The 20,675-nt window shown below is 37.0% G+C and overlaps 1 long non-coding RNA gene across 1 annotated transcript; it reads left to right on the plus strand.

Moving 5' to 3' along the window:
• Nucleotides 1-18,624: 18,624 nt before the first annotated feature.
• On the plus strand, nucleotides 18,625-19,422 carry LOC145775203 (uncharacterized). The gene is made up of 3 exons (XR_014290134.1): nucleotides 18,625-18,756; nucleotides 19,071-19,194; nucleotides 19,321-19,422. It is a non-coding gene; the product is annotated as an uncharacterized LOC145775203 (long non-coding RNA).
• The last annotated feature ends 1,253 nt before the right edge of the window (nucleotides 19,423-20,675 follow it).

Below are 20,675 nucleotides of genomic sequence, written 5' to 3' on the forward strand. Positions count from 1 at the left end.
AGCAGTTATTAGAAAATCCAGCTTTTACAAAAGATTGTGGCCTTGGGAATATATATTCACTGGCTGCTTTTTTAACACTTTTTTATGTTAAATATTGGTTTACATCCCCAAGTTTGACAAATGCTGCAGCGTATGACTTAGAAATGTGGAACACTCTCAAAAATGCCATTCAGCTCACCTCTAAAAGAAGCAACTTAGGCTACCTGGACCTTTTCCTTGAAATGACTGTTACTACACGCACGAAACTCAACCTGCACCTGTGGTACCTCATTGAGCGCCAGGTTGTGTTTGCTTTTGCAAGTGATCGTGTGAGCATATCCACCAAGGTCCGAATGTGGCAAAAGATGCAAACATTTCGATCAAGTTCTGAGAGAGCCATTATTGGTGAGGACTTGGTTCAAATGCATTTCTAAACTCCACTCGCTTGCTGGACTTGATCGGACCAGACTCTTCTGAACTCATTAGAATTTTTCCCAAGTTTCAATGTCTGACTGATGAAAGTCCCAGATCTTGGCACCACATGGAGGAGTTTTCATCGTTCAAAACTCTGCTACAGAACATGCCTGCTGCAAATGATGTTGTTGAGAGAGTTTTGGGCATGGTCACTGATGTTGAGGAAAGGGCTTCTGCTTCAAGTAGTGAGAAAGAGTTGGACAAAGCAATCAAAGTCACTCATGCTTACCATTCCAAAGTTCGAGATATGGCCAAGAAGTCATTGTCCACCAAAAAGCTGGACACAACTACAAAATCATTTTTAAGGAATGTTAAGTGGTGAACTAATAGGAAAAATGAAAAAAAAACTGTCTTGAATTATTTAATGGGTAATTACAGTGGTCAGTGGTTGAAAGTTAAGTGGTAAACCAAAGTGCAAAAGCAATAAAGCTTGTCTATGATTAAACAAAAGTTGCTTGTATTTTAAATTTTGTGTCATTAGTCAATCAGTGTTGTATATTAAACTAAAAGTTGAATATTACACGTTTATGGGGGCCACATTTGGTCAAAAATGTGTTTTTTGCATTTTTTTCATAAACTAAATGGTTTAGACCCCAAAACCCTCTGGAAGTTAGATAGGAAACCATGCATTCTGCTTCTTTAAAGCCAAGTTTGAGCATTCTAGGCCTACCGGTTGCTGAGATACAGCCAGATTGGCCGATTTTGACCCGGCGGGGGGTACCGGCCCACTGCTAGGGCGTCAAATGTGGACCAATCTCAACAAAACTTGGCAAGGTGTCATTTTGGACCATAATGCAGAGGTTTAAACAAGAAAAAGTTTAAAAATCAAAATTTAGTTTTTTTTGGGTCACCCTACTGCACACCACCGTCATTCTGGCAGAATAATTCTGCGCGATCCGCCTAAAAAAATGATCCGTAAAAAATTGCGCGGTTAACAATGGGATGAAAGCAGCAACATTCGGAAGCTGATAAAATCACTTCTCCTTACCACATTAAAGCAAATGTTATATTTTTTCCATAGCCAAATGAACAGTGAACACAGAAATTTAAATAAAAAACTCAACTTGTCAAAAATAAAGCAACTGCAATTGCGAAAAGTTAGACATAAAATCGTATCTATTAAGACTGCGATATGTGATATGGCAAGAAAAGTAAGCATCACAAAAACGACTATAAAAATATTTTCCCGAAATATTTTTTGGAATTTTATTTTTGAATCGTGTTCAGAATTAAATTTCCTTTCCAGGGGTGGCAAGCTCGTGGTGGGGCAGACGAAGGAAACGCGAGCAGAATGGTTTAAAAATGAGGTAAATGTCTTACGTATTTAAAAATAAATAGAGATTTTAACGTTTATAGACGCCTTCAATCAAGCGCCTATAAAAATATTTTCCCGAAATATTTTTCGGAATTTTATTTTTGAATCGTGTTCAGAATTAAATTTGCTTTCCAGGGATGACAAGCTCGTGGTGGGGCAGACGAAGGAAACGCGAGCAGAATGGTTTAAAAATGGGTAAATGTCTTACGTATTTAAAAATAAATAGAGATTTTAACGTTTATAGACGCCTTCAATTAAGCGTCTATAAAAACATTTTCCCGAAATATTTTTCGGAATTTTATTTTTGAATCGTGTTCAGAATTAAATTTCCTTTCCAGGGATGGCAAGCTCGTGGTGGGGCAGACGAAGGAAACGCGAGCAGAATGGTTTAAAAATGGGGGAAATGTCTTACAAATTTAAAAATAAATAGAGATTTTAACGTTTATAGACGCCTTCAATCAAGCGCCTATAAAAATATTTTCCCGAAATATTTCTCGGAATTTTATTTTTGAATCGTGTTCAGAATTAAATTTGCTTTCCAGGGATGGCAAGCTCGTGGTGGGGCAGACGAAGGAAACGCGAGCAGAATGGTTTAAAAATGGGGAAATGTCTTACGTATTTAAAAATAAATAGAGATTTTAACGTATATACACGCCTTCAATTAAGCGTCTATAAAAATATTTTCCCGAAATATTTTTCGGAATTTCATTTTTGAATCGTGTTCAGAATTAAATTTCCTTTCCAGGGATGGCAAGCTCGTGGTGGGGCAGACGAAGGAAACGCGAGCAGAATGGTTTAAAAATGGGGTAAATGTCTTACGTATTTAAAAATAAATAGAGATTTTAACGTTTATAGACGCCTTCAATTAGGCGCCTATAAAAATATTTTCCCGAAATATTTTTCGGAATTTTATTTTTGAATCGTGTTCAGAATTAAATTTTCTTTCCAGGGATGGCAAGCTCGTGGTGGGGCAGACGAAGGAAACGCGAGCAGAATGGTTTAAAAATGGGGGAAATGTCTTACGTATTTAAAAATAAATAGAGATTTTAACGTTTATAGACGCCTTCAATTAGGCGCCTATAAAAATATTTTCCCGAAATATTTTTCGGAATTTTATTTTTGAATCGTGTTCAGAATTAAATTTTCTTTCCAGGGATGGCAAGCTCGTGGTGGGGCAGACGAAGGAAACGCGAGCAGAATGGTTTAAATATGGGGGAAATGTCTTACGTATTTAAAAATAAATAGAGATTTTAACGTTTATAGACGCCTTCAATTAGGCGCCTATAAAAATATTTTCCCGAAATATTTTTCGGAATTTTATTTTTGAATCGTGTTCAGAATTAAATTTCCTTTCCAGGGATGGCAAGCTCGTGGTGGGGCAGACGAAGGAAACGCGAGCAGAATGGTTTAAAAATGGAGTAAATGTCTTACGTATTTAAAAATAGAGATTTTAACGTTTATAGACGCCTTCAATCAAGCGCCTATAAAAATATTTTCCCGAAATATTTTTCGGAATTTTATTTTTGAATCGTGTTCAGAATTAAATTTCCTTTCCAGGGATGGCAAGCTCGTGGTGGGGCAGACGAAGGAAACGCAAGCAGAATGGTTTAAAAATGGGGAAATGTCTTACGTATTTAAAAATAAATAGAGTTTTTAACGTATATACACGCCTTCAATTAAGCGTCTATAAAAATATTTTCCCGAAATATTTTTCGGAATTTTATTTTTGAATCGTGTTCAGAATTAAATTTCTTTTCCAGGGGTGGCAAGCTCGTGGTGGGGCAGACGAAGGAAACGCGAGCAGAATGGTTTAAAAATGGGGAAATGTCTTAGGTATTTAAAAATAAATAGAGATTTTAACGTTTATAGACGCCTTCAATTAGGCGCCTATAAAAATATTTTCCCGAAATATTTTTCGGAATTTTATTTTTGAATCGTGTTCAGAATTAAATTTCCTTTCCAGGGATGGCAATCTGGTGGTGGGGCAGACGATGGAAACTGGAGCAGAATGATTTAAAAATGGGGGAAATGTCTTTCGTATTTAAAATAAAATAAGGATTTTGACGTTTTGACAAGCCTTAAATTAAGCGTTTATAAAAGATAGTTGAAAAATTGGAAGTTACAGAAAATAATGGAAAAGAACTGTACAAAAATAAATTCCTTGTGTTACATTTGTTGATTAAGTTCTGTATTGTTGTAAGGTTTTCCCACCGCACCTTTGAGGCAACCTTATGCGGTCGTTAGGTTTCTTGTTAACGCAGGTCGCCAGTAGCCATATTACACCTGCCTATACAGCACATCTTGAGTAGTGCAAAAAAATTGTACAGAATAGTTAATGCATCATCAATATTGAACTTTTCAGAATTTGACAAAATGATGTGTAAATTGAAGAGATCCTAATTTGAAACCTTAAATTTCTCTAGAAAGCGATTAGGGGAAGGTCGGGGCCTATGATCCCCCTTTTTGATTTAGTCTCATAACTCTTTTATTTCTGAATATTTTCACCTCATATTTCATGTTAGCATAACTTGTGATATAACCTGTTGAATCACCAAAGAGAAAATTCCTATCTTTCAAAGATATTAGAAAGAATCATGTACAAACAGATTATACTCGTTTTTAATTAGACATAAATTTTTCTATAACAATCAATTTGGTTTCAGAAAAAATCATTCCACAAGCCATGCTGCTTCAATGCTAATAGAAAGTATTACCAGTATACTCAATGACAACCATCTTGCATTAGGAATCTTTCTTGATTTATCTAAAGCATTTGACACCATTGACCATAAAATATTGCTAGCTAAATTATATCATTTCGGAATAAGAGGCGTGGCCTATGACTGGTTCATGAGTTACCTGAGTAATAGAAAACAAAGAGTGATTTTCAATGGCACACTATCTTCTAATGTTAACAACATATCTTTGGGTGTCCCACAAGGGTCTATCTTAGGCCCTCTTCTATTCCTGATTTATGTAAATGACTTTCCTAACTGCCTTCAACACGGAACTGCAATTATGTTTGCAGATGACACCACCATTATATATAAAAATAAAACCGTTTCTACTGTATATGATATGGCAAATCAAGAGCTTGTATGCATAGATCAATGGCTATCAACAAATCGATTGTCTCTAAATGTCACCAAAACCAAACATATATTATTTTCAAGTCAAGGAAGCAAGACACTATCATGCAACCCACCCTTAAATATTCGAAAAAACAACATAGAACAAGTTGCCTCAATAAAGTTTCTGGGAATAATTGTAAACGAGCATTTGTCATGGAAATCTCATATGGAAATCTTACATCAAAAAATAAGATCAACACTCTGCGTGACAAAAAAAATTAAGCCTTTCCTAAACAAACAAGCACTTCTCTCCATTTACCATTCTCTAGTTGAGAGTCAGATATTATATTGTATCTCAACATGGTGTCATGAAAACAAAACTACATTGCAAAAGCTGCAACGTACATGCAATAACTTTCTTCGTATTGTATTTGACATTGACCGCAGAGAAAGCATAAAAGGAGTAATGGAACTCAATAATTTAAAATCAATTAACCACATGAAAAATACAGAGATTGCAACTTTCATGTTTAAATATTCAAAAAAGCTACTTCCCACAACATTCAATGATATACTTATGTGTAAACAATCAAGTAGCCTAACAACAAGAAGTAATTCTCCTTATATTCCGATATATTGCAGAATAAACACTTGCAAACAATCAATACGGTACATGGGGCCAACAGTTTGGAACAAGCTTTCCCCTACTATAAGAAATGAATGCAAAACTGTAAAAGGCTTTAAATCAAAAATGAACAAGCTAAATCTTCCTTGAAAAGTATTACATGCACCAAACTTACTAATATATATATTTTTTTTTTTTGCCCAGAAATGATAGGCCAATGTGTGTAGATTTATTAGCAAAATAGTAAGGTTGTAAGTACTCCTACTGGCCTTCTGGTTCTTGTGTTTTTTTTGTCCACAGAAGTTCGACAGAGTCTGCAGCAGTTTTTCCATCCTCTTCGACCAATCGCCATCTTTCGGTGAAGTGGTGGCCATGTGCTCCAACCAGTTGTTTTATATCAATATCTTGGACTGGATCGCCATGCTATTGTCTGATTGTTTATCTATTTTTCTAACATGCCGAATTGGATTTTTTTTTTTCACTTTTGTTATGGTTTAACGTGTAAAACATACGGTAACCCAAATTTATCATATTACTGTGTCATGCCACTACTACATCCCAGCTGGCGATGCCTGTTGTTTTTGCATTGATTCAACGTTTGCTAACGTTGGATCAGTGTGGAGGTGACGAGTTTAGCTGACTGAGGTCTAAAATTATCGCTTTATCAACGCAACTTTTATCAAAGCACGCTTGATATCTTCAAGACATAACTTCCCTGGGTATAGTTAAATTTCCGCAAGATGATGATGTTGTTTTTGCTAGTTTGTTTTACTTGTTTTTGTCATTGTTTTCATGTCGTCAAGTTATAGCCTATCTATTTTGTGAGTCGTGCAAGGCCTATGGTGCGTTGCGCTTGAAATGGCTTTGCCCGTGGTAGGATTTCTTTGTGGGGTTTTCTTTGCCTGCCTTGCTCTTCTTTGCTATGAGCTAAACGCATCAAGACGTGTTCCCCTTATGACCATCAGCACTCTTGATAACGCACCATGGCCGATCTTCATAGCAACTGTCCATACAAATCTTAAATATATCAGCTAAAGCTATGTGGGCTAATAAAGCTATAGCCTAAATATATGTTGTTTTCGTAACATTTTCTTCTTTTTTTTTTATTTTCCCTTTAGCCTATATCTTAAATTTTTCTGAAGGTGTTGCGACCGTGCCAAATTTCTTTCAACTCAATAACTTACTTCGGTCTCAAGCACGTTTTAACGTTCGCGTTTTGTTGCTTCTACCTTTTTCTCGACCTTTGCTATGCTGACGTGTATTGTTTTGATATGATGGTCAGAAATAAAAACAACTGAACTGAACTGAACTGAACTGAACTGAACTGAACTTGTCAGATTTTTAATGTGGAGCAAAGAATGTAAATTTGTTGAAGTGGCTCATAGGATCCAACGCGTGGGGTCCTATGAGCCACCAGTACAATCAAAAGAATAAACGTATTTACATGAATACATCGATGAATACATTTACATGAATACACAACAACACATTTGCAAGATAATGGGACGTGATAAGTTGAAAATAGAGGCTTAAGTGATCATGAAACTGGAAGATTTCCATAATTTTTAAATAAAAAGATAGTAATTTCTAATAATCACATTAGGCCTACATTTTTTTTTATAAGTGACAGATTTATATAGGCCTAGAAGGCTAGAAAATATGAAACAAATTAAGCATGCCACGACCGTGTCAATCATTTTTATAATCACAAGCTTACAAAATCGATCCATCGAATAGCCTATAGGCTACTAACAGACTATTCACACAAGATCAAAACCAGAAAAGTCAATCAAAATTTTTCTAATTCCCTTCACTCTTTTTGTTGACCTAGTAGTGATGGGCGGAGAAAGAACGATGACTACAGAGGAAACTGGAACAGCGATTTACCACGATGAGTTTTTTAGCAGTTGTTCGAGGCATTATGGTCAGTTTTGTGAACTAATTTTTGAAATCGCTTATGTACAGATATAGCCTACATTTGTATCTTAAACTGTTAAACAAAATTGAAAAGTACACATAAACAATTTACTATAATCTTAACTAGCTTAAATATAAAAAATAAATAAACAACTTTTTAACAATAACTAATTGTGATCTGAATTTCAACCAAGTAGGATCCTATGAGCCGGCCTCATAGGATCAGCACACAAGGTGGCTCATAGGTGCCGACTCTCCATATTGACAAACTCACATGTATTGACTCTAAACTATTAACTTTAATACTGCACTTCTTTCATTATTCCTTTAAGAAGGACACTACTTGTCACCAAATTAAACCATTTGAATATCTGTTGAAAAAATAGAAAGTTATAATAAAATTTCCGAACCCCTTAACATTTACTTTTTCAACATAAAAATAAAGAAACCCTCCTTTCGCTTCGAATTCTCACAGGAGATTGTCAATTGTGGGAAATGCATTCAAGCATAAAGAAAAGATCTCGACTGAAACGGAGTGGCAAAACTTTTTATTTAAAAAAATAGAGGGGTGGATCATAGGACCCAATATGCTCATAGGCCCCGACCTTCCCCTATAGGCTATACATTTCGAATGGGTATTTGTTTAAGTTTTAATAGATTACTGCATCTACAATGATTTGATTTAGAAATCACTAGGTTTGTTTGTCGTATCCAGGCTTACACCTGGTGGTTGAAGATTTGGATTAAGTGGACACGAAGGCAATGAAGCCAATCTTCGTGTCCACTTTCAGGCATGCCTTTAAGTGTCCTGCCAAAGACACAGCCGCATGCTCTTGAACGGTATCGAACCCGGTGCCCTTTCGATTGCCTTTCCAAGTTCTCACCACTCGGCTATGCAGCCGACCTCACCACTCGGCTATGTAGTAGGTATCAGTTAATGAAGAATAATTTGTATTCTCTGAGCACAACATAAACTTCTAAACATTTTTTCAGCAAATCGAGTAGGATGCTGCGGATTCTTTTGCTATATTCAGTGTTTAGCTTTTACGTAGAAAAACAAGTATCCGCGATCCTGTATTACCTTTGTCATTTCGCAGAACGAAATACATCGAACTTTTTTGTCATTAAATTCCCAAACTACATTGGCTCCTTCTAGACAATAACAAATGTAATGGCCGTTTTCCTTCCCTTCACCAAAATGTGCAATGGCACTTACGAATTTGTAATTACATTCAACGCCATTTGCATCCTCAAGACTCAAGAGTAAAAGTTTCATCTGCTGTGACACATCTTTTGGATTTGATTACACCAGTATTTCTACCTAAAGACAGAACCAAAACTTTGGGGAAACTAAATATTTGTTTACTCGTAGTGCAGTTCACACTTGTACATTCACAACATGGTGACATTTCGTTGTCAACAAGCAAGTTCTTTAGATATAAGGATAAAAGATTATTTTCTGAAATCCAGTGGTACATTGGTAGAAATAATACTTTTTCGTTATTTCTATGAAGCTCACTTTTTGAACCGCATTCAATACACTGGTGATACGTGACGTATTCCAGTGCCAATGTTATATCAGATCGCTCTAATAACAATGGCAATGACGATTTGCTAAAGAATTCGGCAGGGTCATGCTGCAAATCCAGTGGAAATTTACTTCTTATATCATTCAACGTGTTTTTAAGTAGTTTTTCTTCTACGTTTCTGTTAACAATAAGATTATGCATTATAAGAAATAAATTTCTGTCTAGTTTTGCAATACCTTTGTCGTTTTCCAGCCACGATATTGGCACATCACATGTTATAATTACAAATTTAAGCGCATGCAACGTTCAACCAACAGGAGTTACCTACATTTACTAAGCCAGGAGGAAGATTGCTATTAGGAGTTCCAGATAGAATCATTAAATCGGGATGAGCTTTGATAGCGTTTGTAACGATGTAATATATCATCCAATGTCGATAGGTTGTGAAAAAATCAACATCCAAATTTCTTTGGTTAAGCTTTTCATTGCTGTTGTTGCAAAGAATATCCGCTGTCATGCAAACGGCCACTCCACAAGTATTGTTGTCTGGTTGCATCAAGATGTGTTTAGTGTCTACGGCACAATCGTCCTTACATAGCCCGTAATCAACCAAGACATTTAATAAACAATCTACGCCGTCACGAAAGAACTTTGAAACATCACTGGACATGCCATTGTTTAATAAATCATAGCAATGTAACAACTCCTTTTGGATGGAAAAATGTAACAAACGAAAATGACCATTGCACAAGAAAGGCAGAAGAACGACGGGTCGCAGTTTGTCCTCGTTTTCTATCATGGCCGTTTTGAAAAATTTTATTGACTTTACGGGTGTTCCTTGAAGAAGCTTGCTTGTGGAATCGCAGTCTAAAGCTCCTATGGCGTTAATGTTGCTCGGTTCATTGACTTTTAGCAAAATGTAAGCGTCTACCAGACGTTTGCTTAGCCAACCAACGGCCGTTGGATTTGTATAGTGCTTTTCCAATTCGCTCTTGATTTTCCTACAGGGGTTATTACACGCCGTAAGTAAATCTAGCCAAGACACTTCGTGGTTTTTGTCTATTACGAGAGCGGCATCAGATAAACAGTTACGATTTATTGCCAAACCGTGCCACACCTTTGTTGAAAATTCCTTCATGTACTCGAAATCTTTTTTTATAGCAGTCCAAAAGTCATTTATCCGTTTGTCATCACACATAGAGGTTGCAAAAGCAGTGTTTTTATAAACAGCCGATGTGGACATGGAGTCACTTATGACATTGCCGTATCGAATATGCTTTTTTGATTCATTGTTAGTGTAAAACCCAGATGAACGACGTTTTTTTGGTTTTCTAAATTTAGAAACTACCAGACTAGTGCAATGGTTTGACTGATCTTTCAATGTTTGGTCGCTTTTGTTTTTGGAAGAAATGTGAGGTTTTCTGTAACCTTGGTGTATATAATGTGCAGAGTATATTTTTTCACTAGTTCTGATTTCATTTTCATATTGTTCCACAAAATTATCGATACTTACAACTCGCTATCCTTTTAAATAAATTTGTTTCAAATCCCAAAAATGCTGCTCAATGATTCCTTGAGTTAAGTTATCCTGAGAAATATTTCTTAATTCGGAAGAAATAACATTTTTAAACCAAGAGGAATACCGAAAGTAGAGTTGATCATTTGGGCATTGATGATGAGACGAATGCCGGGATAAGTCTCCCAGAATTAGCTGCGAAGTTGTACTAATTCGACTTAAAACAATTCGAATGAGTTGGGAACAAAAGGTTTTGTCCATATAAACATTTTCGTGCTTTAGCTTTGAATTGCAATGGTTAAGGTGATACGAAAAGTTATTAGAATCTAAAAAAGCGACAAGTCGGTTATGGTAGCGTAAGTAAAATGGAGATTTCAATTCTTGTTTTTGATTCTCACGCATGCTGGTATGAAAATTGTCAGTCAGGTCGTTTACATCGGTTTCTTCAATTTCATTTGTTACTTTTGATTTAGTTTCGTAAGGTTTAACGCCTTGATGCAGTCTGTTAAAATGATAGTCCACTTGAAAAGACGTTCGTTCGCAATTGGTTACCCAAATAATGCTTTTCATTATTTCGTCCAGTTCACGCAGGGTTGTACATGCAAATAACAACGAAATCCAATGCATTGCAGTCAATCTGTGTTGTTTATGTTTGTAATGTTTTTTTGCCATAACTTTAGCTGCACGCATGGCATGACTCAAGCAATTGTGAACGAAGGTTTTTTCTAAGTCGTACGTTATTGCCTGGCCTGTAACTACTCTCCAGCATCTGTTGTAATAATCTAACCTTGTCTCATTGCACATAGCACTTAATACAGCATTCCACATAGCCATGGAACCGTCAATCATCATCAATGCCGGCTTTTTTACTTTCCCGCAAATTTTTACAGTGTCCATTAAAATTTTTCCCAGAAAACTCCGTATACTCTCAGAATTATGAGTTGTTGCGATGTTTGTTGCCACCGGGAGCGCTGGACCCCCGGCGTATGGGCTTCTCACTAAAAGCGAATAAATTTGAAAGTCTTTTTCACCTTCTTGTTTTCTGACTATACTTCCAGTTGCGTCGAAATAAACTACATCAATGGGGCATAAATCCCGATAAAGTTTCACTTGTGCATTTGAATACATTATAACGCCTGGTGGATGTGTAGTTACTTGTCTTATAAAAGTTCGATTTTTCTTTTCAAACTCGTATCTCAGGCGATTGATGTTATACATCCAATTTGTTGAGTATCTATTGCAAAGCTTACCTTCACTTTTTATATTTCTCAAAACAGACGAGGCAGGAGCAAAGTTATACGCTCCGTAAAATAGTTCATCTTCAGTTAAGTCATCTACCAACTTTCGGCCAACTTCGCTAGGATGTTTACATTGTAATTGTTCCATAAGTAATTTACGTTGTTCTCCTGCGACCGGCCTTCGTTTAACGCAATGCGATTCATGGCTACGCTTCCCCTTCACACTTACGACTATTTCAACTTTATCAACGTACGAAAATATACGAATGGTCCCCTTTACTGAGCATTCACAACAACGCGAGTGCTTGCAATACATGTTAGCATGGCCATTGTAAAATTTTGTATCGCCGCTACTTAGAGATTCAACTGCTGCTGGTTCTACCAAATAATGATTTCTGAAACAAAAAACACATCTGTCATAAATTTTTCTAACTTTTTTGCATTATAATATCGCGATATAAACCAGATGAAAATCTATGCGCAGTGCGACTGGGAGTCATTTCTTTCCATTCATCTAACGTGAGGAATAACGACTTACTATCTATGTTAACCAATTCACAACGTCGTTCACGCTTTTGCGATACTGGCTCTTTAAAATCCCCTAACTCCTTCAATGTTTCATCAGAAATCCAAGGTTTCTGATTTTGGAAGCATCCAAAAATGCTACCTTCATTATCATTTACTCCGTTTGAGTCATTATTTTTGTTTTTTACATCAGTAAATATTTTTTGGCGATCAACTTTTAGGCCTACATCATCTTCAGCTTTGCCATCAGGTTTTAGATTATCTATTTCATTTAAGGTTTCATCAACTTTGACTTTTACATCAATAAATTTTTTTTTTATTATTATTAACTTTTGCTTTTAGATCATCAATTTCGATTATTTTGTCAGTTTCGGTTTTTAGGTGATTAGTTTCGGTCTTTACCAAATTGTTGTCGCAGTTAGATAGAAGTAAGTTTGATCTATTATCAGACAATTGTAAATCATCAGAATTAGTTGGAGAGGCAGATTTACTAACGTTACAAAGCAAATCAGATTTCTGCTGGAAAACTGGAGGTAAGACATTTAAATGTTGAATGGGTTTGTTGCTTACACCAACAAGTTTATGACAAAACACGGAATTTGAAGAATGCAACACTATCTGTTCACCTTCGCATACAAGCTGACTATTAGCACAATTCCATTGTTTTTCTGTTATAGCTAATGCCGGACTATTTGGTGAGAATATGCAGCGAGGGTGAAATCATTTCAAGCAAGTTCCGCAGCACACATATAGGGATCCGTCATTAGGCTTGTTACATATGCAGTAGAGAAGATTGTCTTCATGATTTTGTAAAGAAATGTCACTTCGATAGGCAACAGAAACAATTGTTTCGTTTTGATCTGGGTTATTCTGTTGACCAACATCGCAAAACTTTTGCGCACCTATAGCGTTGAGGAGATATGTTGAGATGTCACGCCTTTCGCTATATCTTTTTGTTTAGAAGAAACATATAGTAGTTTTACCGATTCCCTAAAAGAAGAATCACGACGCCATCTAGATTTAATTGTTCTCACTTCAGAGCGAAAAAAGGAAGCAGGCCAATGATTTTCCTTTAGCATTGCTGCGACACATGAACCAGGAAGGTAGTCATCGCGAGGGAAGTCGTCCATATGCTTGCTGATGGAATTTGCTAATTCAATGTCTAACTGAGAGGGCACAGTTTGTGATACCGAAGCGGAATTTGTTTTGAAATGATCTATTAAGTTTTTATTTTTTCGACAAAACGTCAACAAATATTTCTCTCGTTTAGAAGCAGCACACTTTGCACGAAAACTCGAAGACGTTAAAAACTCTACACGGCTTGATTTGTTGCTCAGGGAATGCAAATTATTTTTTGCTAAATACCTACCAATTTCATTTGCTGTTTGACTTACTAAGTCATCAGAAGCACCTCCAAAGTTCATTGTCAACACTTTGCTGTTACGTTTCGGAAAGGTGCTCTCTTGGCAAACTTCATCAAAATGAAATAACGTTTCAAGTGGAGAAAACCGATTTTGCGAAACAAAGCTTCGAGTAGGATTACAACTGGCATCACGCGTCCCTGTAGCAGACCTCACACTAGGACCGGCACCACTCATGCTTTTAGCAGACCTCACAACATCAAGACCAGCACCACTCGTACGTGTGTCAGACTTCAAAACAGCACCAGAATAGGCACCACTCGTACCGGAAGCTGACATCACAGCACCAGGACCGACATCACTCGTCTTGGTAGCAGACCTCACACCAACAGGACCGGCACCACTCGAGCCTGTATTAGACTTCATAGCACCAGAGCAGGCACCACTCGTACCGGAAGCAAACATCACAGCACCAGAACAGGCACCACTCGACCCTGTACCAGTACTCACAACAACAGGACCAGCACCACTCGAGCCTGTATTAGACTTCATAGCACCAGAGCAGGCACCACTCGTACCGGAAGCAGACATCACAGCACCAGAACAGGCACCACTCAACCCTGTACCAGACCTCACAACAACAGGACCGGCACTACTCGTCCTTTTAGGAGACCTCACAACAACAGGACAGGCACCACTCGTACATGTGTCAGATTTCATACCACCAGAACAGGCACCACTCATCCTTGTACCAGATGCCAGATGTACCTTGTACCAGATGTACTGCCCCACAACGAACGTTAAAATCTCTATTTATTTTTAAATACGTAAGACATTTCCCCCATTTTTAAACCATTCTGCTCGCGTTTCCTTCGTCTGCCCCACCACGAGCTTGCCATCCCTGGAAAGGAAATTTAATTCTGAACACGATTCAAAAATAAAATTCCGAAAAATATTTCGGGAAAATATTTTTATAGGCGCCTAATTGAAGGCGTCTATAAACGTTAAAATCTCTATTTATTTTTAAATACGTAAGACATTCCCCATTTTTAAACCATTCTGCTTGCGTTTCCTTCGTCTGCCCCACCACGAGCTTGCCATCCCTGGAAAGGAAATTTAATTCTGAACACGATTCAAAAATAAAATTCCGAAAAATATTTCGGGAAAATATTTTTATAGGCGCCTAATTGAAGGCGTCTATAAACGTTAAAATCTCTGTTTATTTTTAAATAAGTAAGACATTTCCCCCATTTTTAAACCATTCTGCTCGCGTTTCCTTCGTCTGCCCCACCACGAGCTTGCCACCCCTGGAAAGGAAATTTAATTCTGAACACGATTCAAAAATAAAATTCCGAAAAGAAAATATTTTTATAGGCGCCTAATTGAAGGCGTCTATAAACGTTAAAATCTCTATTTATTTTTAAATTTGTAAGACATTTACCCCATTTTTAAACCATTCTGCTCGCGTTTCCTTCGTCTGCCCCACCACGAGCTTGCCACCCCTGGAAAGCAAATTTAATTCTGAACACGATTCAAAAATAAAATTCCGAAAAATATTTCGGGAAAATATTTTTATAGGCGCCTAATTGAAGGCGTCTATAAACGTTAAAATCTCTATTTATTTTTAAATACGTAAGACATTTACTCCATTTTTAAACCATTCTGCTCGCGTTTCCTTTGTCTACCCCACCACAAGCTTGCCACCCCTGGAAAGGAAATTTAATTCTGAACACGATTCAAAAATAAAATTCCGAAAAATACTTCGGAAAAATATTTTTATAGGCGCCTAATTGAAGGCGTCTATAAACGTTAAAATCTCTATTTATTTTTAAATACGTAAGACATTTCCCCCATTTTTAAACCATTCTGCTCGCGTTTCCTTCGTCTGCCCCACCACGAGCTTGCCATCCCTGGAAAGGAAATTTAATTCTGAACACGATTCAAAAATAAAATTCCGAAAAATATTTCGGGAAAATATTTTTATAGACGCTTAATTGAAGGCGTGTATAAACGTTAAAAACTCTATTTATTTTTAAATACGTAAGACATTTCCCCATTTTTAAACCATTCTGCTCGCGTTTCCTTCGTCTGCCCCACCACGAGCTTGCCATCCCTGGAAAGGAAATTTAATTCTGAACACGATTCAAAAATAAAATTCCGAAAAATATTTCGGGAAAATATTTTTATAGGCGCCTAATTGAAGGCGTCTATAAACGTTAAACTCTCTATTTATTTTTAAATACGTAAGACATTTACCCATTTTTAAACCATTCTGCTCGCGTTTCCTTCGCCTGCCCCACCACGAGATTGCCATCCCTGGAAAGCAAATTTAATTCTGAACACGATTCAAAAATAAAATTCCGAAAAATATTTCGGGAAAATATTTTTATAGGCGCCTAATTGAAGGCGTCTATAAACGTTAAATTCTCTATTTATTTTTAAATACGTAAGACATTTCCCCCATTTTTAAACCATTCTGCTCGCGTTTCCTTTGTCTGCCCCACCACGAAATTGACACCCCTGGAAAGCAAATTTAATTCTGAACACGATTCAAAAATAAAATTCCGAAAAATATTTCGGGAAAATATTTTTATAGACGCTTGATTGAAGGCGTCTATAAACGTTGAAATCTCTATTTATTTTTAAATTTGTAAGACATTTACCCAATTTTTAAACCATTCTGCTTGCGTTTCCTTCGTCTGCCCCACCACGAGAGTAACACCCCTGGAAAGGAAATTTAATTCTGAACACGATTCAAAAATAAAATTCCAAAAAATATTTCGGGAAAATATTTTTATAGTCGTTTTTGTGATGCTTATTTTTCTTGCCATATCACATATCGCAATCTTAATAGATACGATTTTATGTCTAACTTTTCGCAATTGCAGTTGCTTTATCTTTGACAAGTTGAGTTTTTTATTTAAATTTCTGTGTTCACTGTTCATTTGGCTATGGAAAAAATATAACATTTGCTTTGATGTGGTAAGGAGAAGTGATTTTATCAGCTTCCGAGTGTTGCTACTGTCATCGCATTCTTTATCGCGCAAATTTTTACGGATCATTTTTTTAGGCGGATCGCGCAGAATTATTCTGCCAGAATGACGGTGGTGACTGCATAACTCTCGACGACCAATTCCCAAAATGGAGAGAAAGAAATCAAGCGACAGAAAGGCGAGAATGGAAAAGCGAGTGAGAACTGGGAGCCTGAGTGGGGTTCCGGACGGCGAGTGACAACGGAAACCAGCTGATCATCGTTCTTCCAGTTGTTTTTAGAACTTTTGAAAGGGAATATTAATAAAACTTTCTTTAAAATTGTTAAAAACAACAATTCCCTTTTTAAGACAAAATTGCCTTGTAAAATTGTTAAAAATCCTTAAAAAATCCTTCCTATCTTCATTTCCTTTTTTTATCCTTCGAAGCGTTGAAAAATCCCAATAGACCTTTTCCGCAGGTCTGTGCAATGAAGCGTGACGTTGAAAACAATCACGCTGGCTGCATAGACTTTACATACGTAGACGAGAAACTTGGCTTTTTTCGTGCTTCATCTCCATTCCAGTCACGCTTCAGTGGTTCTAACTGACTTCCCTCAGAACTCTATGCTCAGAAGGTTGCGAGATTGCCGCATTTGCCGGCAGCATATTAAATAGAACTCTATTGCAGAAAATTAGCGGTTGGTTTGTAGTCTGAGCGTAAAATGCGAAAATATAGGGCCGCCTGGAATAAATTGCGACCTTAACAAATTTGGTATCGTTGGAAAGCTTAATTCCTCTAGTTTATGATTATCACTCTCCTCCAACCAGGGACCCTTGGCAAAAACAGTTGTGGCCGTTTTTTAAGCAACACCTTGCGCCGCTAGTGGCGCAGCTAATCTAGCTATGTTTTCAGCAGAAACAGCAAGCCGTGTAAAATTCTGGCAGTCGAAGTTGCTCCGGTGACCACTGACCAGCTTATTAGCCATGTAGTGGTATCCATCTTGAACTCTGAGCGTTGCACAAAAAGAAAAAAAAATAGCCATGAGGTTTGTAAGTAACTAGGCAGTACTGAGTAGGTTTGGGACAGCAAAGATTCTTGATCTACCACTCTGCACTGGCTGCAGTACTAGCCTAAATATCACAGAACTGAGTACCGTACCAGGCAAGCCTACCGTAGCTTAATTTGTTTTGGGAACTGTTTGCAAGAACATCATTATCGGTACCGTAAGTTATGTCAGGTTATTCATTTAATTTGGTTTGCAGCAGAAGTCAAAACGTTAGATAGGGTTCCGGGCAGCAGGCGATACACATTACACAGGTGCACTAGGCCTATAACAGTGTAGGCTACAGTACGGTATTCTGGGCTATGATGAAAGTTAAAGGAAACAGGTCTAAATGTTTTTTACATGTAGCATGTCTTATCATCTCTAGCTTATGTTAAATTTTTGAATTTACTGTTGTTCTTTTAGTTGAGTTCTCTTTCATTTAACATCTTGGATTTTAAATGGCACTGCATGCAGGTGTGAAGTATTTGTACCAATGAATGCAGTATGGTAGTAGTAGTAGGCCACTGTTACCAGTGCACTGGTGCACAAACTGACAAAGGAAGGGTGTTTATTGAGACCTGGTAGCTTCTAGTGATATCCATGCAACAATACGTTTTCTGGTAATTGCACACACTATCAGTTAAATAAGGAGGCCAGCCTACCAGTAGGAGCTATGGTTCTTGTTACTTCTGAGACCACCTGTAAAGGTTATAACATATTCAGATATATATTAAGTTTGAAAGAGCAAATGTTCTGTGTGGCCATTTTTTTCCCAGGTCTGATGTTAGTTTTCTCTCTTTACAGCTTTAAAGATTTTTATGAAATACCGGTAATGATTTCTAAGTTGTATAGCTTAGTTTATTAAACAGTTAAAATTGATAGACTAGTTTTCAGATGTTATGGAGATAATTGAATAATGGAAAATCAGAATCAAGCTTTTTGTAATGAAAGTTTATGCATCAAATGCCAATCTCATAATGTATCAAAGCTACAAGAAGTGAAACGAGGTGGACTGAAGACATTAATCAGCTATGCACAAAACATTGGTGACAGTCATCTTTATCAATATCTAAAAGAAAAAGAAGAGAGCGAAAGTAGTTGTAAGGTGCATGAGGTGTGTCAAAAATTAATTGCTGTTTGCTCATGCTTGGAGTGGATGTGATACAACTTCTGCAATATATCAACAAGGTACCAATATAATTAATCAGCTTTGGTAGCAGTACATTTTAATCTTGCTTTCAGTGTTTTATCTATAGTGTTTGTTACAGTGTTTTATATATTTCTGAACTGCTTAAACCATGCTTGTCTGAAAGTATATACATTTTTACCATTTTCTGATCAGCTTTTAAAAGATATGCAAGAATTCAGATGGCAGTCATTACCAAATCCACTCAATATTATTCTAATATTGTAATACTTTTATTTGGAATGCCAATGCATGGAGTGTATGCACACATTATTTGGTGACAATGATTAATTATGTCATCTGTCTTGTTGCTTAGGAAAGCTAAAGATGTTCAATTACCTGAAGAAGGAAGAATTTCAACAATCTGCTGATGTATTTGGGAGATTAGATTCTACACGTGAGCAAATAGCTGATGCTGGAAGAGATTTGTTATTGAAAAGGTTAGTTACTGGGACTGTATTGGTGCACAGTTAATTAAATAAGAAGAAATGAAAATGTTGCTGAGTAGCCTACCAGTCTGAATGAGATTCACCGATAGTAATGCTATATTTTGCTGATCCATCAAGCTTTAGTGCAAAACCTGCCGATTCACTTGGCCAACTACGGTACGTCAAGTACATGCAGATGGTTGCAACAGCTTCCACTGTTCATCCTGAAAGATTGCCACCCACCGAAGCTGCAATTCGTTTTCATTCCTTCAGAGTATTATACATTTGCAGGTGAAATAATAGTGCGTAGCCTAATGGTATTGTAACACAATCGAGTAATGGGTAGTACCAAATTTAAGTCATAAGTAGAGTAGACAACCGGAAACAAACATTGCCGTCGGCTGCAGCGTGGGTCAGGTGTACGTCGGAAGGCGTACACCGATGCATAGCGCTCAAGTCCGCTTTCCCGCAATGCAGGATAAAGATAATAAAAACAAAAACAAACAATTATACCACTTGAAGATATTTTTCAAAAATTGTTTATTGTCGGTAACTTCAAAATATTACAGCAAATTGCGCTATTAAACTGCGGTAAGGAAAAGATGCAAGTTATAGCAAAACAAGTTGCGTTATAATATGACTAGCATAAACATGTGGTGTAGGCTACTACAAATCAAAAATTTTATGGCAGCAAGACTTGATTTATCTAAGTTGATATAAAACTGTTGCTTCAGGTATGTCAGTGGAAGCATCTTGACACTAAAATCTTGGATCTCGCACAATGGGGATGGAAAGCTGACGCAGCAGGTGCAGTTATGCCAATAAAGGCCAATTTAGATCCGGCACCAGAATGGCTATTGAACGTTGTACGATGCAAATGCAAAAAAGGAACAAAAAATCAATGTGGTACAATGTCTTGCAGCTGCAGAAATCATGGCTTAAAGTGCGTACAGCATGTGGAGAGTGTCGTGGGGAAACTTGTTGCAATCTCAGTTGTGTACAAGAAGACTGCCCTGAGGATTGCGACGGTTTGATCATGTTTCAATAAATTATCTGTTCTGCCAACAAATTAAAATCAAAATTTTACAAGTGCTCCAGTGATATTAAAAACGTTCTATTCCGTTCATATTGTACTCCAATGTATGCATGTCATCTGTGGAAAAATTATCATCAACGTAACATTAATCGCCTGCGTGTTGCCTTCAATAATGCATTTAGAATTATACATAATTTGCCTAAACATTATAGCGTACGTGAACATCAAGTCTTGTGCAACATTATAACATTTCATGCATTACTTCGGAAATATGTTTTTTCTTTTGTTGGAAGATGCGAAGTATCCGAGTGGTTAGCGCGTTGGGCTCGCAGTCGAGAGCCTGCATGTTCGACTCCAGCCACCCGCACTTGCCATTGTTTCTCTGGGCAAGAAACTTTACGATCATTGCCTCTACCCAGTGATCGATTTCGAGTAATGGGTAGTACCAAATTTAAGT

The sequence above is a fragment of the Aplidium turbinatum genome, chromosome 8 (assembly GCF_918807975.1).
Source record: "Aplidium turbinatum chromosome 8, kaAplTurb1.1, whole genome shotgun sequence".
Classification (NCBI taxonomy): domain Eukaryota; kingdom Metazoa; phylum Chordata; class Ascidiacea; order Aplousobranchia; family Polyclinidae; genus Aplidium; species Aplidium turbinatum.